General features: G+C 46.8%; 1 pseudogene across 1 annotated transcript in view; it reads left to right on the top strand.

Annotated features, from left to right (window-relative positions):
- Window positions 1-18,551: 18,551 nt before the first annotated feature.
- LOC311239313 overlaps window positions 18,552-24,806 on the top strand; it is a 129,792-nt pseudogene continuing 123,537 nt past the window's right edge. The window contains exon 1 of the transcript XR_014621100.1: window positions 18,552-18,966. The product of XR_014621100.1 is annotated as an uncharacterized misc_RNA (transcript). The remainder of the gene's footprint in view (window positions 18,967-24,806) is intronic.

The following is a 24,806-nucleotide window of genomic DNA, read 5'->3' as shown; positions in this document are numbered from 1 at the left end:
GTGTGCCAGTGTAGCTTAGTTCCCAACAGTCACAAAATACAACTCCAAAACTTTCCTGTGACCTGTGTATTTACCACGTGGATTTCATCACCTCAAAAGCCCTGTTGTTGTTTTTTAAAACCGTTTGGATGTTGGAGTTAGTCGAGAAATGTAGATGGTGGGTGCGTCTGGTATCGTAGGCGATGGAGGATGCCAGTGGAGCGAGCTGAGATTAGTACATTATGGGATAACCGGTCGTTTTTGTTGAGAAGCAGGGCTTCACAGGGAGAGTAATGTAGGGGAAAAGCTAGCCAGGAGAATAAACAAGTAGGGAGACCAGGGTATTCCATGTAAGAGTAAGGAGGGCAATGTTAGTAAAAACAGGAGAGAGCCGAGTAGTGGTTCAATGACAGCAGTTGACGGGTGGGTTAGTAGTAGTGTGGGTAGTGTGGGGGCGACAGTGGCTCGGTAGGTAGATAAGTAGAGCAGTCGTCTGGTTATCTGGAGGTTCCTGGTTCGATTCCCGTTCCTCCCGGCAGCATGTCAAAGTGTCCTTGAGCAAGACACTTAACGTTAGGTTATCACTATAACCAAGTTCTGTTAGTATAGTGATGCTCGGCGTCACTCTCTGCACTGTCCTCGCACACGTGCACGCGCACTGAATAAAGACCACAATGTACCTTTAATCCCAATATTTGTCTGACCACACCCCTATCAGCTTACCCATATAAGCAGGGGTGGGGCCACCCACTCGCCTCCTTCCCAAGCTTTCACCACAAGGCGAGATCAAGGGCTGCAGCGGCGTCGGACGCCGAGTGTCACTATACTAACAGAACTTGGTTATAGTCATAACCTAACTGTATCGTATAGCTCTCGCTCGGCGTCACTCTCTGCACAAGGGAGGCCGAGCGAGAGCCATCGGCCGACAAATACACCCCGCTGAAAGCCCCCCACAACCATCAGAACAGGGAGGGCCGAGCCCCCCCGACCCACCCTAATGGAGGGCACCCCCCCTATTGGGGGCTTCACGGGAGGGCGACGGACCCGACCGTGCGAAGAGGCACTCAAGCAACTCAACGCACAGGGTGAGCAGACCGTGGCTTGACCCCACGACTACACACACGCACAACCCGCATGCCACCCGGGAACGGAGGGAACAACCTCGCTACTGCCCCCAGAATCACAGGGTCAAGGGCAAACCCAAACCCGTGGCAAGGCCGTAGCAGCGGAGCGCGAAGGAAGACCCAGACCCACCAAAGGGACTGGACCCCCTGGAACGGGGGCCCGGAGAAGTCCATGATGCCAGCATCAAGACCCCACCAGGTGGGCACTTAGTGACCCCGCCCCCCACATCGCCAGCGTATTCGGACAAAGGCCCCTCAGCCGAGCGGGCCCTGTCCCCCCAATAGTACACCGCCTGGCACACTGACCCTGCAGAACAGGCAGTCAGCATGGCCGTAAGCACACAAAAAAGGTTAACCAACGGAAGCAGGCAGCGCACCGGGGAAAAACCAGGCAACAAGCTGTTAACCCTAGCCTGGAGACTGCGGATGAGACAGGCGCCAGAGGGGACAGCTGAACACAGCGGCCCCGGCGGAAGGGGCGTAAGCTGGCGTTGTTGCATGACCAAGCCTCCATTTAAAAAGCCCCCACCCAGAGGGTTGAGGCAGAGAAGGCTGACACGATTGGCAGACGTCATGAACGTGCAGGGGCACCCTCAACCGGTGAACCCGGGAGTTGACACTGCTCCAACACACCAGGGAATCAACCACCTTGGTGTTACCCAATGCGGTGGTTGTTCCTATAACCCCTCAAGAAAAAAACTCCAAAACACACCTGCGGGTATACACCGGCTATACCGCAGTACAAGTGTTTCAGTTTTCAAAAAAGGGTTAACCCAGGCCTACGGGTCGACGAAACATGACTTCGGACCGGGCCCGGCGATACGGGAAGCACAGGGTCACCAGAGGAGGTCAAAGACCACCCCAACAGGCCCCTCTTCGCCATGCGTGAGAGAGGAGCGAAAAAGAATGGAGAACCAGCCCCAAGCACACCGTACTTGGTATTCCCAGGCGGTCTCCCAACCAAGTACTAACCAGGACCAACCTGTGTAGCGGCCGAGATCTGACGAGATCGAGCGTGTACAGGTTGGCATGGCCGTAAGCCATTACGACAGTGCTGAGTAAAAAATTTACCCAACCAGGGTCTCCATAGCGCTTAACCCTGTGACACCCGGACCGACCTGGCATTTTTCCCCCTGAAAAAAGCCCAAGTCCCTCAGGGTACCAGAACAGCAGATCTGCATCCCCGGCGGACAACGGGTTCAACTGATCCGGACCAGCGTGACCAGAACCAGTCCCGTGCCCTAACCACGCCGACATGCCTACTCCAGGAGAAGGGGCAGATATGCGTGTTGATCTTAAACATGAAAAGAAGGCGCCACCCAGACGTTCGGGCGAACCACGCCCGGTGGCCCACCCCCAGGGCGTGAGACCCCTCTACATATGTTCAGATCCATTCCGTCATCATCCCCCAGATATGAACGAGAATCCGTCGACAACCAAACCAGGTCGTCGGATTTGGTCATCGGAAGAGGAAAAACCTCCATCCCAGTTGCTTTATAAAAACGCCATTTTAACCTCAAGCAACCAAGGCATGCCAGTCAGTCGCCTGTTTACAGAACACCCCGAGCTAGCACTATACGTGCGTCGGGACACACCCACATCAATGAACAGGCTATTTAGACCTGTCATTGAATCCCCAAGGCGCCCAGGGGAACGACAAGAGGGGTGTGATACTTCCTAATTCCAACTCTTTTTAGTAGAAAAGAAGGAAGCACCAACAGTATGTATCCCAGTCTACACAGCCGGGGGTAACATTTTTTCACATTTTTACATCCCACCACCCTCCCATAGGAAGGAGACGGGAATCCCCAGAGAGACTTCCCACGCAAGCTGTACAGATTGAAAAGAATATATTGCACCTTGAGCCATGTAAAAAATTGGTTTTAGGGCTCTCCGGGGAGGAGGCACTTAACCCATACACACTCAATAATCGAATTGAATCGAATACATACACAATAGAGTAGGACTCCTTCTAGAGCAGGGGTGGCCAACCCGCGGCTCGCGAGCCGCATGCGGCTCTTTGCCCGTCAATGTGCGGCTCTTCCATCCATAAAAAAAAATAAAAAAAAATTTTTTTTTTTTACTTTTTTTTTTTTTTTTTTACTTTTTTTTTTTATGTCACTCATTCCATAAGGACGTAGAATAAACATTTACAATTTTTTTTTAAATGGTCCATTTGCATGTTCTTGGTATCTGAATCTAGGGACATATGGATCAGTGTCAGAAATAGTGTGTCTGTTACTAGGCTTGAGTAAATTGTAATGAACCAAAGGAGAATATCAATTCTATTTAAAAAAAAAAATATCTTTGACTGTAAATAACACCATGCTAAAATTGACCAGACCTGAAAAATCTAAGCAAATGAATAAAGGGAAGATGATTAAACAGAAGGTTTTGTAGATACAGTACTGAATTCTGCCATCTTTTTTATAATGTAAATTTCTCCACCATTTTTCATCATATTGCAACACTGTTTTTTGCAAGACGTTCACAGAAAGGTAGAGAAACTAACTGCGTTCTGTTTTATGGCAATAACGTTCAGGTTTGTGGGAGATAATCCCAAAAAATAAGAGAAATTAAAAAGTAAATCCAGAAGTCAGATGATTGACAGGGGCTGGTGTGAGCTGGGTAGGGTAGTTTTTCGAAATTTGAAAGCCCTGAGTCTCTTCCTTCAAAAGACTACACTCACTTTTGGCTGTGCCACTTCCTCCTGTCAATATGCGCCGGTTTCCGACTCAATGCCCTGAGATTTCTATAATCTTATATTTCACTAATAACAGTTAAAATAATTGGTAAACAAACATAATGCTGAAAATATACACTTTTACTGTATATCTCGGGCTTAAGAGGTTAACCCTGTGAGGCCCAAATTAAAAAGAAATTAGCAACTTCAGAGGCCAGAGGGTGGGACATATAAACACATTTACTATCAAATAGCATTGTGAGGCTGAACAACAGGACCAATTGACTATACATGTGCTTAAAGGGGAACTATCTTATAAATGGCTTTTTTCAGTGTTTACCATTGTTTCTTAGCTATGTGGACTTATATTAATAGGATATATGTCTCTAATTCTCATATTGGCGAATTCTTCCAATTCTCCTCTCACAATATTCACCCTCACTGAACTGAATCATCTGAAAATGTGCATATCTGTGATGTCAGAGATTTCTCAGCTGCATAATAATGTGGCAGTTGATGTGGCAGTTGGCACCAGGCCACACAGTGGTTGGAGCCCAGCCTCAAAACGGCTTAAGATCTTGAGGTAGAAAAATGCGGTTTTTAGTACTTGATTAGAAATACAAAACAATGCATTTTAAAAAAAAAAAAACCTAGGTGTTCCATAGACTCACAGGAATTGTGTAAAAGTGCCCAAATAGTGAAAGAAATAGTAAATAGTAGTATAATAGTTAATAGTTCCCCTTTAACATTTTTTAAATAAACATTATTTTTTTAAATGGCTAAAAGTGATTTTGTAATTTTGCAACCGTGGGTCTCACAGGGTACTTTTAACCCTGTGAGGCCCAAATAAAAAAGACATTAGCAACTTCAGAGGCCAGAGGGTGAGACCTATAAACACATGAAGGGTGCCGTGACTGAAAAAAAAGGTTGAGAAACGCTGGTATATGGTGTGGCTCTTTGTGGTACCACAGTCATTTTTTTGTGGCTCTTAGTCTCTGACTGGTTGGCCACCCCTGTTCTAGAGGGTCCACTCACCTTGACAATCTGAGGAGGAGGCTCTGTACTCTGAAGGAGGCTCCCTCCTCACGGAAGGAGTCCCAACTCACAGAAGGCCCGAATAGGAGCTTGGTGAGGAGGAGCCCTGACCACCCCCCGAAACAGATCCATCACATGGACCTGAACAGCACACGGAAGTCCTACCAACAGAGACGCGCACGGTGACATACTCTATGGTGGGGGAATTTCTGCGGTGCACACGCCCAATATTCCAGGCCGTGGGACCAGGAAACTCCCCCCCCCCCCCCCCCCTCACCCTGTAACGTGCCGAACCGCAACGTGACAGGAACCTTGAAGGACAGGTGGGTTTACCCCTGACCAACAGAAAAAAGGGGGAGGAAAGGTTACCAGTTCACCCCTTTACGACCCCACACCCATGATACGATGTAATGACAAAAAGAGAGTATGACACAGTCATAGTCAGCTCTATGAAACGTCTGACAGCTTCACACAGTGCATGAGCTAACCTGCTATCTGATTTTTACTAAGGAAAAAACACAGAATAGAGAGGGCTCTCCAAGAGCCCCGGTACCAAACTTACACATGTGCTTCTGTGGCCAGTCCAACCCAGTTGTAGGTCACATGACACACACAACCCATCATCACCTACAAAAAATGGCAAAAACACACTACAGAGGAACGCCGTTTTTCATAATGAGAGAATACATAATTCTCGATTAGTATCGGCCACAGGCCTTGCTAAGCACACACGAAAGCGACCAAACAATTTTTTCTTTTAGGAAAATAAAGTTTCTCCAGCAGTTGTAGCACAACCTCAGCAATCAAGCTAAGGGTTACATCGTATCCCTACCACACAGTGACACAATGTAGTGCAACAACATGTCTGAAAGGAGGATGAAGAAGTCCCCAGGGAACCGGGGGGAAAACACAATCCTCCTACTTTACCCTTAATACGGCCAGTTAAAACAGGAAAACCTGTTAATATGTGAACACACTGTTCATTGTCATTACAGGCTGAGAAAAGAATCATTCTTTACTCATTTGTCACTAAGCATAGCTTTATAGGTTAGTTAACCCCCTTAGTTGTGAGTACACAGTACATATAAACACACATGATGTTTCTCAACACAACAAACCAGATCATTTTCACATCTGTAACAACAACCCGATTTGCATGGAGAAGCTAAATACCAGTGACAAGACAATTCACACATAACTCGCGTCGTATCCTAAATGTAGTGCAGCAACACTCGTTTTGGAAAACATCGTTATTACAAAACATTTAGAAGGGAAAGCCAGAAGAAGTGTACAAGGTCTGGCCAAACCTTGCCTACCCGGAGTGTAGATCAACGAAGTGCAGTCTCAAGGCACCGTAGTAAACACAGCCGTTCTGTGTTGCCGACCCGGCCAGCATCGCCGCTCCAACCCGTCGCTACGGTCCCCTTTGTTGACGCAGTCCTTGCCGTCCTGGCTCAGGGCAGGGTCGACGAACATCCTCTGTCAAAGATGACGTCGTAGTCAAGAGTGTTTAAAACATGTTATAATCAAAGCACGTTCAACAGAGTAGCATTAAGCTAACGGCCGCTCCAACTGTCGGTCGCTACCGCCCCTGCCCGCGAGACGCCGAGCGAACGGCGCACGCGACCAGAGGGGAGCTTCGAATCCCCCTCCGCCTCTCCCCGTGAGGGAGAGGGGAGTTGGGAACCGCGGCGGCGCGCGAGGGGCCGGAGCCACCCCGCGCTGGGCCTCGGCCGATAGCAGCAAGCTAACGTTTCCTAGCCTAGCCAGGTAGGCCACCTAGTGATCACAGCAGGCTAGCGCCGCAGCTAACAGCTGACTGGCTAACAGTAGGCCACCACCAGCACGTAAGCTAAGCAGCGACAGCAGCAAGCTAACGTTTCCTAGCCTAGCCAGGTAGGCCACCTAGTGAACACAGCAGGCTAGCGCCGCAGCTAACAGCTGACTGGCTAACAGTAGGCCACCACTAGCACGTAAGCTAAGCAGCTATCACCTGAACTTGTACACAATGATATAACACTCACCCAGAGAGGCCGCCGTTCTGAAACCCTCCTCACTTTTTAAGAGAAAAGAGAAACAAGATGTCAACACAGTTTTACAACAGTGATTTTACCAACACCCGACGGAGCCAGCACAATCCCAACTGGCCTGTGTAGCTGACTTTGAACACAGATCTTCCGCTAATGAACATCTATGCCTATATCTCCTCGTGAGGGAATACTCTCATTTGGATATGAAAGATGGGGCCTAACACGGTGACAGAGAGACATCCACTCGTCCAGAAAACACAGGGATCACCAGTGTTAATGGTCGTGGCCCACTAGTTAAACTATAATGGGCTTCAGACCAAGGTCTTCTGTCGCCTAGGAGGCTGAACAAAGGACCCTAGTCTGGGGCCGGTTTTCATAAACATTGTCAACTAGCCCCCATAGCACTAACAGACAAGTGGAGCTTGCCAGCAAAACATAACTCACCAAACCTGGAACCCACCGCTTCTCACAACAGCGGCGCGTCCTACAGCCCAGCTGTGTCTTTACCGCAACCAGCACACAGCAAGGACTGCAGTTGGAAAAGCATGTAGCGGCGCGAACTCCCAATACGAAAACCGGTGGAGGATTTTTAGAATGATCATCATCTTCCAGACACTCCAGTACGAAGACAATATCGCCGTATTTTCTCGAAAATAGTGAGAGAGAAAATAAAGATATGATGTCAACGTATCCTTGTTTTCCAACTCTTCTCCTACCATCACATCACTTCAAGTGGGGATCTACCGAGGCACTTCCTTGTGGTGAAAGCGAGAAGGAGGCGAGTGGGTGGCCCCACCCCTGCTTATATGGGTAAGCTGATAGGGGTGTGGTCAGACAAATATTGGGATTAAAGGTACATTGTGGTCTTTATTCAGTGCGCGTGCACGTGTGCGAGGACAGTGCAGAGAGTGACGGCGAGCGAGAGCTATACGATACAGAACCCCTAATTGCTCCCGATGAGCAGGTTGGCACCTTGCATGGTTGCCTCCACTGTCGGTGTGTGAAGGTGTGAGAGAATGGGTAAAATCACTAAAATGTGAGGAACAAATTGTAAAGCGCCTTGGATAAAAGCACTATATAAATGCAGCCATTCACCATTTACCATTTAGTAGTGTAAATATCGTTAGACAGCACAGAGCACAGACAGGAGATGGAGTGACGTTAGCTACTCACGGTACTGTTGATGTAGGCTATGTGTGATGGGGAATGCAGCCAGGGACGATGATGTCCAGGTAGTGTTAGTCCAGTAAATAATGTTAGTCCAGTGAGGGATAATTAAATAAGAACGATATTCCATTTGTTCCATCCAGTTTAATAAAAGAAGAAAACAATATACAAACAAGTCTCGGACGATTGCAGGTGTATTTACAAGTAGCGTCTCAACTTCCTGTTCCGGTCGCTGCGCTACTGTGCAGGACCATCTGTTATAGAGGCGCTGTCTAGATATTCTCTATCTCCCCCAGAGTCTTTAACATACTGTGTAAAGGCTGAGAAATAATAATAAACGAACACACAAAATTTTTTACAAATACCTGTATAACCCACACCCAGGTTATGTGACTATAAATCATGTGTCCATTATGTGACTAGCCCATGGAATAGTCCCTGTGCCAGGCCGTCTGTCGCCCTGGTGGATCGGCGTAAGTCCGCCCTAGGTGCAGGGGACGACACAGTGGGCCCCGGTGGGGGATCGGCTCCCGGATCCAAAGGGGCCGGTGGTGACGCCTGAAGGATCGTGTGCGAAGCAGGCGGCGTCCCACGCCGGGGTGCGTCTATACTTTCTACAACGGAGCTCGGTTTCCAGGTTCCTCCGATTGGCCACGACGCCCACGTGACCTCCGCTAGCACGCCCCCTTCCTGCCGCGCGCCGCGCTCGCCAGCTTCCTCAAGCCCCAAGCTCCTGCCGCACCGAGCTCTGTCATTGAAGTGGGTGGTGGCACCGTGGCAGCATAACAGCGTTCAGCCTGATGTAATGCGCCGAGCTCTGTCATTGAAGTGGGTGGTGGCAGTATAACAGCGTTCAGCCTGATGTAATGCGCCGAGCTCTGTCATTGAAGTGGGTGGTGGCAGCATAACAGCGTTCAGCCTGATGTAATGCGCCGAGCTCTGTCATTGAAGTGGGTGGTGGCAGCATAACAGCGTTCAGCCTGATGTAATGTGCCGAGCTCTGTCATTGAAGTGGGTGGTGGCAGCATAACAGTGTTCAGCCTGATGTAAAGTAGCGATTTTATTGGTTTGTCATGACAAACCAATTACATAATCCAACATATGTGTAAAGAAACAACATATTCCAGTTAACGGTATATTTTTTAATAGTTTATGCATTCGCAAATATGAGAGCCTGTCATTGAAGTGGGTGGTGTTACCAACGGCCAGCGTTCACCCTGATGTAAAGTAGCAATTTCCATTTCATTGAGGAAGGCGGGAGCGCGGCGCGGCAGGAGCTTGGCGAGCGCAGCGCGGCGCGCGGCAGGAAGGGGGCGTGATAGCGGAGGTCACGTGGGCGTCGTGGCCAATCGGAGGAACCCGGAAACCGAGCTCCGTTGTAGAAAGTATAGACGCCACCGGGGTTGGCTCGCCAACGTGAGTACCGGTGGCGATGTGGGGGACACAAGGTCGCAGTTGGGGTCAGGCAGACGTGGTGTCACGAGTGCTGGTGGTACGGTGACACGGGTCGCCAGGTCGTCATAAATTGATCGAGGAGGTGGAAGGTTGTTGCGAACAGGGCTGAACCTGCGCAGGAACCTCCTGTTCCGAAGTGTGACTCTGCCCGAGCCGTCGATCTTGACCACGTATTGGTCATGCTGGCGTACCTCCACAACACTGCCTGTCCTGTCCCATTTGTTGGGGTAGGGCCCTGTCTGGTTCTGTACACGGACCATGTCCCCTACCATGAGTGGCGGGAGGCGTTTTGTGTGCTCCGCCCAGGCATCCGCTGTGCGGATGTGGCGTTTGCGGAGAGCCTCCTCCCTTGCCGTCAGTGTCTCACGCCAGGTCTCGTGTGGTCTGTACTTCCCAGGTACAACCGGGATGAAGTCATGTATCGGGCTGCCGAAGACACACATTGCCGGAGATATTTTTGTGTCAGGGTCAGGTGTGTTACGATATTGCAGGATCGCTCTCTGCACAGCATCTGTGTCAAGCTCCCCCTTTGGGCCGGTGTTGTCAGTGATAAGGCGTTTCATTGTCTTTACCCCAATTTCAGCGCGGCAGTTGCTGTGGGGGAAGGCCACAGATGAGAGGCGTGGTGTACGCCTCATCTGTATAGAAATGACCTGGTCTCGGTGGAGGTGAACTCTGGGCCCCCGTCCGATGTGAGCTCTTATGGCATCCCGTACGTCACAAAGGCCCGACGTAGGTGATTTATCAATACATACAATTGTTAAGGGGATGCAGACCAGAGAAAGACTTTCGTCTTGTTTACATCAGGGTCCCCCATTTTCAATTCATCGTAACATATATGACATACATGACATACAGATAGACAGTACTGCTACATCTATACATTTATGACATACCAGATTTGCAAATACAGTACTGTTTGTGATACAAAAAGAGTCCAGAAAAAAAAAGTATATACATTTGGCGTAGAAACTGTACATTGGATTGGGTAGGTGGGGGGAGGGGTGGGGGGGACTGTACATTGGAGGTGGTTGGGTGGGTGGGGGGGGGTTGGGTAGGAGGAGTGGGTAGGGGACACTGTACAACTATACAAACAAAACTGTACATTGGAATATTGACAAGACCATACTTGGTAATTTACTGTTCATTGGAGGGGGTTGTGTTAGGACATTTACAGGGGCCAGTTTCGAATTGCAGTCTCCCGTAGGTGTTTTTTGAGAGTGTTTTTGAAAGTGGGTAGTGATTCACATTCCTTTACAGCTTTGGGTAGGGCGTTCCACATTGATGTGGCATAATTGCGAAACGTGTTTAGTCCCTTGTTTGAGCCAAATCTGGGTTTAACATGATTTGTGGAGCTCCCTCTGGTGTTGTGATTGTGGTATTCACTGACCTTTGGGAAGTATTTTGACATGTACATGGGTACCTTGGTCGTGTAGTGTATCTTGTAGACCAGGCCCATTGCAAGTTGCTGTACTCTGTCATCTACTCTAAGCCATCCTAGGTTGTCAAAGTGGGCAGGGGTGAGGTGGGTTCTAGGAGTAAGGTCAAGCAGTAGTCTGACCAGTTTGTAATTTTGTTTTTAGCGCCTTTGAGGTGCTTTGGTACCATGAGGTGCAAGCATAGTCATAGTACCCTTGAATGAGTGCTCCTGCCAGAGTCTTCAGGGTATTCTTGTTTACCAGTGAGGAGATCCGGTACAAGAATCGAGTTCGTTGGTTGACTTTTTTATTACATTGGATGCCATTTTGTCACAGGAAAGATTTGCCTCTAGGATGGAACCCAGGTAGGTAATATCTTCTTTCCTTGTGACAATATTGTCACCCACTGTAACTGCATCCTCATTAAGCATGAGGCGGAGTGGTGGGCCGGTCATTTTCGGTAGCGTCTGGTGGGGGCATGTGTTAAATGTGCTCTGAACATACAGTTCTAACAAGTGTCTCCGTAACGCCTTCCTGTTAGCCTCGATCGCCAACATGGGGAGTGTGGTCGGCCTGGTCGGCGGCTCTGCACGCCGCGGGCAGTCACATACTTCTGATGTCGCCAGATTCACCTCCCCGAGTGTTGGGAACTGGGCGGAGATCATTCCCAGGTCCACGCAGGCTGCGCGGGAGAGAAATATGCGGTCTGAGGTGTCCGTCACATACGCGATTTGGCGTGTCTCCAACCTTCGAGCGTCACCACTGTTGCCGGCGAATCTGACTACCGCAGCTCCAAGGATCCGAATCCCCTTATTGTTCGCAGCCTTCATGGTCATGGATACGGGGATGAGGTCCTCTGTGCTTAGGCCCATTTGTTGAGCGACTTTAATGCCGATCAGGCAGCTTTGGCATCCCGTATCGGCCATAGCAGGCAGGGATACTGCACGGGTGCGTTTTAGGAGGTCAAAACCCAGAGCCTTGTAATCCTCGTGCTCGGTGGTGAGAGTGAGGTTGACGTATGGCTGCGGGCTGGACGCACGCTTCATCCACTTGTCGCACATGTCATCGTACAAGTGGTGAGCAAGGGGAAGCGTGCGTAACTCGCCATCTGTGCTGACTGTGCATAGCTCAACGAATGCTGCTGTCTGCTCGTCACACGTCCAGTCAGTCTCTCCGGGTGGGGGCCTAGTCGATCGGCCACCCAGGCAGGCCCTCTCGAGGTGATTCTGGCGGCCACACTTCCGACACTTTTTACCGTATGCGGGGCACTCGGCACGTCTGGCGTGCCACTGGGGTGTTTTGCCGTGGCCCACCTTGCCGCAGTGGATGCATACCCCTTCGGGCTTGGCCTTTGGTTTCTCTAGCCTGGCTCCTCCTCTGGCGCGGGTGTCCTGTTGTCTCACCCGCCTGTACAAACTGCTGACCGTGTCCGCGCTCTGAGGGTCAAGCAGGCGCGATGCAGAGCACTTTCCAGACTCCTTAGCCTCGATATACTCTATCATGTCCTTTAGTGGCATGTTCTGGTTCTTCTCACCGAGCAGGTCGAGCTGTATTTCCGAATCTGCAATGCCACGGGCAATCACGTCACGTAGGATCTCTTCCGTGAAGTCGTTGACTTGGTCGCACCCTGTCCTAGTGCATTTCATCTGGTACTTGCACGTGTCCGCCTGCCCCTGATGCTGGCGTGGACTGACCGGATGGGCTCTTCATAACCCTGCCACATGTTAGACAGGGCTGCCCGAGCTACCATGGTGTTCTCTGCGCGAAAACGGCGAGTGCCTTCATGGCAGCGAGGACGTCCTCCTCGTCGTTGCCCGCTAGGCTCCTGCCTGCCACGAGTGTGAGGTCCTTCCTCAGATCCTCCTCGCAGCACTGCAGTAGCTGTGAAACTATGTCGGGCCCGACCAGTTTGGTGCCTGTTTTATACTCACCCCAGCGGGTTACGAAGTATGACCAGGCCTCGCCCGTTCCGGCCAGTGCTATGGAGGGACGCTTTAGCTTCTCCATTTTAGCATTTGCGCCCGGCGCCCAGGGGGCTGCGCCTGCGACATGTATAGTGGCGTGTACACTTAACATGGCCGCCACCACCGCCGCCGCTACATGCTCAGCTACATAGTCACAATCCTCAATAGGGCACTCTGCATTTATAAGCACCATTGTCAGTTATTTGGATGAATAATTAATAGCTTGCTTCCAATGTATAAAAATTACTTCAGACTACAGCTGTAGCTCCAAAAAAATTATCCCTTTTGGCATCTTCCGTTGGAACTAATAATAAAAGTCCACTATAATCCAATGAAATTATCCTTTACATGAAAGCAAAAAATCCATACCAATTGTCGACGTTAACAGTGTCCTGGTCCTTTAAGGTGCCGTGTTTGCAGACGGCTCCATCGACTATCCGACTTTCTCTGTGGTCTGTTTGCGCACCTCGTCGTCGTCCTCTGATCCACTGATCATATCCGTTGGACTACATCCAGATGTTTGTATATAAATAAGAACGATATTCCATTTGTTCCATCCAGTTTAATAAAAGAAGAAAACAATATACAAACAAGTCTCGGACGATTGCAGGTGTATTTACAAGTAGCGTCTCAACTTCCTGTTCCGGTCGCTGCGCTACTGTGCAGGACCGTCTGTTATAGAGGCGCTGTCTAGATATTCTCTAATAATGTCCAGGGGAAGGAAGTGAAAGGTTTTCTCCACAATGGTGGAACAAACTTCACACCACATTCAGGACAGCCAAAACCTGCCCAATCTTCCGTCGTTGACTAAAAACACACCTCTTTAACACTGCTATAGTCTGTAACTGGCAAGAAGATCTACAGGACATGATGAATAAGCTGAATGTCGAATGTAAAAACTATGGAATGTCGGTAAACACAAAGAAAACAAAAGTAATGATCATTGAAAAAACACCAGGGAACTGTTTGTAAAATACAGGTGGATGAAGAAAAACTTGAACAAGTGAAGGAGTACATGTACCTTGGAAGCTGGATCAGTGAAGGTGGAGGAGCTAATATGGACATTAAGAGAAGAACCTGAAGAGCGCATTCTGGAACCATAAAGAATGATTGAGACGAAACATAAGTTGGAAAACGAAGACCTTTGGAAGCGTATGGTATGTCAGTCCTTTCATACGGAGTAGAAGCATGGATGCTGAATGAAGAGGCAAAGAGGATGATAGACTCTTTTGAAATGTGGACGCTGAGGAAGATGCTGAAGATAACATGGAAGGATAAGATCAAGAATGAGGAGGTACTGAGAAGAGCGGGTATGCAAGGAGGACAGCTGCTGGAGAGGTTGAAAAAGAGAAAGATGGAGTTGTGCGGGCACGTTCTGAGAGGATCCAGCGGGGAGATGTTCAAGAAGGTGGTGATGGGGAAGGTGGATGGAAAGAGAGGAAGTGGAAGACCAAGAAGAGGCTGGGTAGATGACGTCTGTGATTGGAGCGGAGTGAGAGGCGGAGTCATGGAGTTGGAGAGAAGAAGTGGGGACAGAATGGGTTGGAGAGTGATAGGCAACCTTCGGAACGAAGAAGCCACCTGATGATGATGATTAAGTGAAAAATATAAATAGAATTAAATAACTAAATAAAAAATTATAATAATACTAACCTTGTACTGTCTTTTACTAGTATACACTCTCCTACTAAGGAATCTACCTTGCCTATTTTACTACATACTATGCTAATATCCACTCAGGACTGTAGCACTCAAGTTCAACACTGTTTGATGAACAATGTCACTTACCCTTAGCTGCCAGAGTTGTACCCTTCCCGCTTTGGATAAAAGTGTCAGCTAAATGACTAAATGTAAATGTAATGAGTGAAATGGTCCAGCGGGGTTGGGGGAACAGAGCCAGGGCAGCACCACTAGCTACTAGCCAGCATGGTTAGAGAGCTAGCCAGCTAGCTAATAGACAGGTGGAGTAGGGGCAGCGGTGGCCTAATGGTTAGAGAAGTCGGTTTGTGACTGGAAGGTCGCTGGTTCGATCCTCCGGACCGGCAGGAAAAAATCTAGGCTGGGGAAGTGAATGAATAACTCTCTCCTATCCCCTTAACACCAACCGCTGAAGTGTCCTTGAGCAAGGCACTTAACCCCCAACTGCTCCAGTGGAGTTGCTCAGTGGTCAACGGTGGCAGACTGTGGTTGTACTGGGCAGCTCCCAAGTGTGAATGGAACTGTGTGAATGTGAAGCAGGGCGTTCCTGAAAAAGAGCATCCGCTCAGCTAACCTACCCTGGGTAAATAAAGGTTAATAAAAAATAAAAAGAGTACAAGTAGCTAGAACTCGCTAACTAGCTTCTGTGGCAGGGAGGGCTGGGGGAAACGAAGGGGCCGTTAGGGAAACAAAAGCAAATCCAAGACAAATGATGACAGATGTACAGAAGATAAAAGAGTAGGAAAAAACAGAGGGAAATGTGGCAATCACACACAAGGCTAGCCCTTAATCAAGACCACTGAGACAACTGGCATCCATCCAAATCGCCAACTTGTCTTGATTAGGGGCTAACATGTCGCCAGCAGTGCTCTCCGCCCAGCACAAAACCAAACAGCACACGCACGCACGCATGCACGCATGGACATGTGACGCACGACAGGAAGGGGTACCCCACCTCTGTGCGATTTCATCACACAGGGAGAAAACTAAATTATTTATTTCCTTTTTGCCCAGCAGGAAGACAACCTAACTGATGTGTGTGCAGAGTGAGTGTGGTCACTCTAGCTTGTTCACTGATGACTCGTGGGTCCCTAACCCTACCCCCCCCCCCCCCCCCCCCGCCGGTTACCACAACATTCCCATGTCACAAAGTTGATTAACGTGAAACTTAATTTAAAATCTGAGTCCCAGTTAAACACAGAGTCCCTTTCACTGGCCGGGTATAGCTACACGATTTGACAAATAGAGGATGGTCTCTATTAGAAGGCGGGTCTAAATTAATAGCTTTTGTGGTTACCACGGGTGCAGTTTTGTTTTTCTTTTCATCATCATTTGCAATCATCAGTCAGTGCTGAGCAAAACTCTGGGAAATGCAAGCTGCAAGACATATTTCTATTATCTCTCTCTCCATCTCTCCCCAGCTGATTTGACTTGATGCACCACATGCTCCTCTTACGTAGCTCTCTCTCCCCTCCCTCTCTCTCTCTCAACACACAATACAAATCCATCTACCAGACACCCGCACAACATAGGCTACAAGCACCGATCATCCATGATTTAACTTTGTTCCTGATAATAATAATAATAATAATAATAATAATAATAACTTTATTTGTATAGCACTTTTCATACAGAGGTTGCAGTTCAAAGTGCTTCACAACAGTAAGAAAATACAGGCATAAGCGAGCATAAAAAGATAGACAGGTAGAATCACAGTGTTTCACATTAGGATCTAGCATCCCAATAGGCTCTCCGCTTACAGTTTTCAGTAACACAAATAGTAAAAATTGTTTAAAATGATTCAGTTTAAAAATAGTAAAAAAAAATATAAAATAGAACGGACATAAAAAATACAGACATGAGCGAGCATAGCAAGTCACAGTGTTTCACATTAGGATCTAGCATCCTAATAGGCTCTCTATTCAGTAATATTCACAGTACATATTGCTGTAACTTTAGTGATATTAGATCACAGGGACACGAACCCACACTGTAACTTTAGTGATACTAGATCACAGGGACAAGATCATCACAACAAGGCTTGCTACATCATTTTTGCCAACTCTATTCCTCCCAACTTCTGTCCCAGTGTGAGGTTGGTGCTAACAGAGACATTTATTACCGGTGTTATGGCCAAGTTGGAAAGCCATGACACTCTAGAGATATTTTTTAAACCTCGCCGTCGAAACTCTGGTAATACTGCAAATGGCTCTGGGTGCTATAGAGTGAGAACCCCCCCTGTCTCTCGAGCAAGATTCGCAACGATATTCCATAGCCTTATTTTTTATACAGGTAATATTATTCATACACTTCAACTAAAATTCGATAGCATTTCCCATCTTTGCTAAGCAAGACTTTTGGACAAATAAAGGCCAATCCCTTATATAGATCCCCCCTTGAATGGCCCTTCTAAGGTTTCTCTCCTCCACACTGCCTGTGGAGCATTTTTACCTATTGTTAGGTTTTAGTGAGTTTTTCCTTACCTTCGCGTGGGGTATGTCTGGGAGTGCTTGCATTCTTTCATTTATTTGCATTTATTTTAAATTTGTTGGACCTTATGGTGTCCTTGTTCTGTTCTTGACTTATTGTTATGTTTTCTTCTTGACTTGTTTAAAGAAGACCTGTACGGCCCATGGGGACATTAACGTGTGTTGTTGGGCCTTATAAATAAATTTGATTTGATTTGATTTGATTTGATATACCGGTAGGCCGGTTGTATTCAGCTTTTTTATTATTATTATTATTATTATTATTATTATTATTATTATTATTATTATTATTATTATTATTATTATTATTATTATTATTATTATTATTATTATTACACTGTACTGTGAATACAATATTTAAAGTGGTAAGGATGATTTTAATATAGAAGAATGTCTCTAATACAGTAAAGTAATGCGCTCCATTATGTGCACTAACCACTGGGGGCCCAGGTGAAAGAATTCAAGCCCCAGGCGGGCCCTCTCCCGAACTAACAGTTGATTGTGTTAAAGCCACAGCCACTGTACTGGGCATTATTATATACAGGGGAGAGGGCTCTTTTTGGGCCCTCCCATCACCATGGGACTGGGTGCAGTCGCACCCCGTGTGAACCCTTGTGCCCGATCTTGTATCTGATCGTTAAAGGTGTCACAACCATCCCCGGTCACCCCTGTACCCATGCGTATCATGCTGTACACCGCTCTAACGTCTGTTTGATTATAATACATGTAAGCACTACAAACGTTAAAAAAAAATGTGGTTCGGATTAGTGTGACAATTATTGCCATTACGCTGTCGAATGCGTCTTTCAACGTCACACCAAGGATGAATCAAGGGCAGGAGTCTATAACTACCACCTGTGCTTCCATCCTTTGTTCCAGTCATCTTTTTAACGCTCATTATTGTCAGGCTTCGGGAGCACCGACGTCCAGGAAAGCACTAGGGCTCTTTGAGGACACTCTTGGAATCTGGAAAACATTTCAGTTTGGCATATGAGGCTCGTGCATGATCAGACTTTAGCCAACTTGAGGGTTATTCGATCTCTCTGTTTCTCATTCTCCGGCTTTCAGGAAATGTCTGAAATAACTGCCCCACCCCTCCACTTACTTTGCATTTAGCTGCCAGTACCCCTCCTCCTCCCCATATCTGCATCTCCATCACCGGTCTCAAGCCAGATAATCATCATTATATTAACGAGAGCAATTTCACCCATTCAGTGGGGGAATACCGGCATATTTGTTTTTCTTTCTCTAGGCAATAACCTTACAATTATGTAATTAATTCAACTTAAAAAAAGAAGAAAAGAAAAAACGTCAAGCGTATAAGGCTTATAATTAGCCCATGCCGCCGTCCTGTAATGACCGAACCTGTAATTAGGTTGCCATGGAGTGATGCTCCTCTGAATGATGCTGTAAGACCTCTCGCAGAGGCATAAAGGGGCGGGTCCCGGGACAACTTTCCAGACTGGTGATTTGATGAAGGGAGGATTTTCCAGTGTCAGTTTCCTGCTCCTCGCCCGCCTGCCTGCCCAGCCTCCCCGTCGGCGCGCGTCTATCCTCCGGCTCTGCTGCGCTGTTTTCATGAAAGCCCCTTCACCTTCAGTCTAGGAGCTGGGCTTAGGGGGAGCGGATCAGTAAGGGCCACGGTTTGACTCGACTAAAGCAGCCTATGCTATTCTCCCCATACATGGCTCCTCTGTAGTAAAAAATATATCACGTTTTTTTTGTGGATTGTGGAAGGGACCAAAATTGTAATTTAAATTCGCCCCGGTTTTTGCAACAGCTGCAGCGGGCACTCACTCACCAACCATGGAAATGCGGGGATGGTCCACAAGGTGGAAAACGAAACGGTCGATTTGGGATTCCACGTTAACCACTATCATCATCAGCCTAACTTTAATTCTACAAGCCTCCAATGTCAGAGCAGGTAAGAAGGGACATAAAGAGGCACGTTTTTTGTTGTTGCTCCGCTTCAACAACAACATCCAGGGCTAGATGCGTCTCTAGGCTGGTGACGACATAGCCTACCTGTAGCCCCTGTACTGTACTCAACTGCATTCCGATTTTCATTATGATGTCTGACTGAAATTGAGCCGTGTGTGTCAATGTCAATGATGTGGGGAGAAAATACGATTCGGTGCCACTATGTGGAGCCTACATGCTTTGTCAGATTTTTGTGTGTGACCTGAAATGATTAAGTATAGGCTATAAAAAGTGACTGCCGTTGTGGGGTTTAAACGTCTCCGAAAGTATGTTGGTTGTACAATTATAGCCTATTCGAGTTAGGATTACGTCCCACCGGTGAGTGACCCCCTGTGGTCTCCTCTGCGGGGCCCCTCCAGGTGCGCTCATCCTCCCGGTGAGGAGGCGCTCGCCGCCCGGTCCGCGCCTCCACGGGGCTGCATGTTGTGATGCGGAGCGCCTCCTCTGTTTTAAAGGCTTTAGCGAGACAACCGATTCTTTGTCCGGTGGTCCGTTAGGTGTGTGTGTGTGTGTGTGTGTGTGTGTGTAGTAGTTGTGGTTATAAGTGGGGACGGGATCTCATACGAGTGAAGATAGATTTCATGCATTTTTTCCAGAGTAACTTTTCGTAGCGTCTCCCCCCTCCCCTCGTATCCAGGGGCAAGGCGCGTCTATGCTGGGACGCGTTTTAGGGTTTTGCGCATCGGTATAGTATAATGAGTCGTTTTACAGATATATATAACGTAATAATGTTGCTATAGCATAAAGTGTTGTTGCCACTCATTTCACAGGTTTTGAACTGTTCTGATATTTTGGGCCATTCCGCGGACACTGGTTGAAAGAAACATCATACAACAAACCCCGATGTAACACCTATACATCGATATGACGAGCTGCACCGACTTAACTCTGTGTACGACTGGATTAAAATAATACATTCCAGTTGTTTGACGCGAGAGGCAACAGGGTGGGTGACTGCCTATATGTATTGTGAACTTTTCTGTAAGTAAAATACATACACACCTACTGGCCAGATGGATCACCGTTTCTCCACAGTATCCTGGTTCCCACTAAGTCCAATAAGGGGCGTTGATGGAAAAGATGGTGCCTAGGCCCAGCCATAGTCACATTAACTCCTCTCTTATTATGTGGTGGATATATACGTTGTTGAAAATAGGTGTATTTTCTACCTGAAGTCACAGAGACATTCGTCGTTGTGTCGTGGTTGATGGCTACAGCTTATTTGAATTCAGACCCCTGGGTATTTCGAAATGATTAGGTAATCTATAGGCATTCAGTCATTCATTCATTAAACCCACCTTTATTTAAGATTCTCAGAGGAATCATTGAGGGTGTCCCTCATTTACTATATGATGCTGAGATTACACGGAGGAAAATACAAATATACAAGATCAACAGACACAATCAGTTAAAAAAATACTTACAGGCAGGTAATGGATGGTTAATAAAGGGGCAACCCGTTTGTGGATGCGTTAGGAATGGCTTAAAGGTGCACTTCACCTAAAAAAAACAATGCTGATTTATTTTGCACATAATCTCACACACAGAAACCCTAAACAGTTTTTCACACATTCATTTAGTTTGCCAGTTATCGAAAGTAAAGGAGTTTGAATATGGCCACCAGTGATCATCAGGGACATTGAATCCTTGTGTTGTTAATTACAGCTCAATGAAATTATAAGGTAGCAGTCCCGACTCCCTATAAGACAAAGGATTGCTATTTTCTCATATATCATTTCACAGAGCTGTAATTAACACAACAGAAGGATTCAACATCCTCCAATACATCACTGGTGGTCATATTTAAACTCATTTACTCTCAATAACTGTCAAACTAAATGAATGTGTGCAAAACTGTTTTTGGACGTGTGTGAGATTATGTGCAAAATAAATCAGCATTGTTTTTTGGTGAGGTCCACGTTTAAGTACATCCCTAAAGCATCCAAGAGATATAGAGAATTCAGTTTTAGGTCACGTTGCCAGGAATTCCATGAGCCTGGTGCACTAATGTTAAAAACAGTCTTTCCAAGATCAGTCCTGGCATGAGGTACTTGAAGAGTCAGCTAGTCATTGGAGCGAGTTAAAAGTGGACCAGGGTTCCAATGCAACATAGATAGATGTGATATATGATGGTAGTTTTCCGACTAGGGCTTATACAGATAGCAGTGATTATTGCTTCTCTCAGTCAGAGAAGACCAACCAACCCTATTACTGTATAGAGGATACAGTGGTGACTGGTGAGTGGTAAACAGAATCTAAGGGCCTAAGTGTGGAGGCAGCAGCGTGTCTGTAAATGACATCCCCATAATCCAGAACTGATAGTTGATTGAACAATCCTCTTCCTACAAATTAAAGGGAAGCTGGTTTTATTTCTGCAGAAATAAAACCAGCTTCCCTTTAAGAGGGTCGTTCAAAAGACAATATTTTGTATAAAAAGACATTATTTTGTCGTAATTTGCCAGCAAGGTTCCTCATGTGGTTTTCGATCTCGAGGAAACCATGAATTTAGTTTAATTTGCATTACGTGTCAGTTTAAGATAATTAAGAGAATTCTGCAATGGGTGAAAGGAGAGTTGCAGTTTGGCTAATTCAACAGAATCAGTAGAACCACTCAACCACTTATTGTCTCCACCAGGCGACGCCTGGGGGGTTATGCGTTTGGTCACGTGTGCCTGTGCTTGTGTTTATCTGTCCGCAGCTGATCTCAGCAAACTACAGGGCAGATTTGGATGAAACGTTGCACATGGCTGCCCTACTGCCAAGGACGTGAATTCCCGAATATTTCTTTAATCGGTCAATGACAAGTATTTAATTTGAATTACTTTCCATCATTGTCCATTGAAATAGATATCCAGTATAAAGTTACACCTTTTGAACCCAAGAGGGCGACGATACTACACAGATTTTCTGCTCAGAGCCCCAGGTAACCAGCTCTCTGGCCCCTGTTTACAACATCGAAATGCCACAGTGAACCTATTGTATTCGATCTACGTATGCATTAAAATATGAATTAATTCATTTCCATCAATGTCCATTGAAATAAGTGCCACACCTTTTTTATATCTCATTAACTGTTTGTCGTAGAGACTTATGCAAAGTGTCAATCAACTCAGTACAGACTACTACTATTGGTCTAGGTTAACCATGACCCCAAGCTTAATAATAGTGCAATAGTGTAATAGTTTGTATAGATGGTCTCTGCATTTGTTACATATCGTAGCCATCTTTGTTTGAGAGAGAGAGAGAGAGAGAGAGAGAGAGAGAGAGAGAGAAGAAATGTGTGGCTGCCTCCTGGTGGAGATTTGCTCTCTACTGAGCGCACCTTTCTAGTACATTATGTTATTATGACAGATATAACTACTAAGAATGTGGATCATTTGCCCTTTATCACCCATCTACACAATGTTCTCTGTTTTAGTTTTTTAAAGTTGCCATGTTGTAGGTTATGTTGCGAGAGCTCTCTCCTCCCCAGGATGCATTGCGTGCCATGTGGACATTTCCTGTCTAGTTCCATATGGGCCCGCCCCCTTCCAAAACGACCACTAACGGTTTAATGTGTCTAGCTACGGTATACTGTACGGTATTGACGAATGTAGAATTCACTCGATGGAGCCCATATCGCCGACGGCTCGCTGAAGTGAAGCGATCTTGAAAAGCACATACCGTAGTGGCACGACTTTGCCCACCGCCCCTCTTTTTTCAACTGTGTCTGATATTTAAAGTAGGCCTAACCATAATTGCATGATGTGCTAGCAAACATTTATAGGCTTTCCAGTGTAGACTGTAATTGCCACGTGCGCTGCCAACTTTCAGTGGATGGCAGTGACAAGAAAGCGAGACGTCCCAAGATGCTGCTGCGAGACCTGCAGCCACAAAGCCAGAGTCCAATCAAAAAAAGCCAATTAAGGATCTGGTCACGAGGCTAAACTTGAACATCAAACTGAGTCGCGTAAAACGTTTGGAGAAATGTTGGATGGATTCAGTGCAGTTGTTTTATTGTGCCGACTGTACACAGCTGGACATAGAAAAAGGACGTCAAGACGTAATGGTTTTGTCGTGTCACTAAAGATTGCGTTGAGTAGGGTTGCATGATACAGGCAAGATATCATACTGCGATTGTTTTGGCAGATTGTGATATGTATTGTGATATGTATTGTGATATATATTGCGTTATTTTCGGAAATATCATTGAGGGATGGCCCTCGTTTACAATGAGGCAGAGGCAGTTTAAAATAACTTAAACAGACGACAAAAATATATTCAAACGGGTACGAACAGAGACGGAATGGTTTAAAATCATGGATTTCAAATGACCAAGGCATACCAAGTTAATGTCTTGTAAAGAAGTGGTCAGAGTAAAGAAACTTAAGGCATAAGATCTGTGATATTGTTTTTTATTTCTCTGAAACCGTATGATAAGATGCTCCTTTATTGATCCCCTTGGAGACATTCAGGCATCATAGCAGCATGGGGGAGGGGGGAGGGGATGTACAGGTATGGGCAGGGTAATAGTAGAAAGATACCAATATAGGCAATACAATTAGATCTGAATATAGAAAAAAATGCCTTAATGATAAATCGTGTCCCATTGGACTTCCAACAGATGACCAATCTGCTAATTGCATAGTGTCTCCGGGCTTGTGGCGCACAGGCACAGCCACCAGATACTCCCGGTACCAAATCCTCCGATTGCGTGTACTACTGGAACACACCGCCGACGACTTCCACCCAGTGGCTCTGACAGACGCCTCACGTGTCTCTACGTGCAGCGCCAGCCTCTCGAGGAGGAGAGCGCTGCTCCTCAGCCATGTTTGCGGCTTGTTAACATGGCAGGTTGTTTATCAATGTCTTCCACAGCAGCCTGTCGGCAGGATGCATCGTTGAAACGTGCGGGATTGTCAGTTTACCCCCCCAAGACACGCCTGCGGAGAGACTTCCAGCGCTGCGGTGCTGCTAGGCAGCGGCCCAGTCGAACCCCCCCGGTCTCTCACTAGCGGTTTTCAACCCCTTATCATTAAGGACAGGGTTTATTCTCCATCAGTAGTTAGGCGGCGGGGGGGGTGGAATGAAGGACAGTAGTCTTGATTCAAGTTGTGGAGAAGCACATAGCAATCTAGTTCTATACATCCTGAGGTTGAAGGGCTTTCAAAAGCTGTGCATGCTTATTTAGGATCTTTAATGGTTTTGGGATATTGCCCTGTTTCTTTTTTTTGTTTTAGCGCTTCTGTGAGGAGTTGGTTAGGGAAGGAAAAGGGGTGAGGAGTGAGGTGGGGGGAGGGGGGGGGGGGGTCCTGGCCAATTCAGCACATCTGGAATATATGAGGCCTTGAGGTATGCAGTAATGCAGAAAGGCATTCTGAAACTCACAAAGAGACCTTTAGTTCAGGCTTTTTTCAGAAGCCAGTAGCTGTGTACTTGGGACAATATACAGAAGAGCTACACACTGTATTCTCCTTTACAGGGCACGGGTGTGAGTTTATAAAACTGCTTTATGCCAGCTAACAGTTCAGTTTGTACACTACCACTAGTGACTCCTGCGTGTGTACAGTCACCAGTGAATCGTACGTGTGGACAGTCTCTAGTGAATCGTATGTGTGGACAGTCTCTTGTGAATAGTACGTGTGGACAGTCTCTAGTGAATAGTATGTGTGGACAGTCTCTAGTGAATAGTATGTGTGGACAGTCTCTAGTGAATAGTATGTGTGGACACTCAGTTTAGTGAATAGTATGTGTGGATAGTCTCTAGTGAATAGTATGTGTGGATAGTCTCTAGTGAATAGTATG

The sequence above is a fragment of the Notolepis coatsorum genome (assembly GCF_963971535.1).
Source record: "Notolepis coatsorum genome assembly, chromosome: 13".
NCBI lineage: Eukaryota > Metazoa > Chordata > Actinopteri > Aulopiformes > Paralepididae > Notolepis > Notolepis coatsorum.
This window is presented reverse-complemented; position numbering and strand designations above follow the sequence as displayed.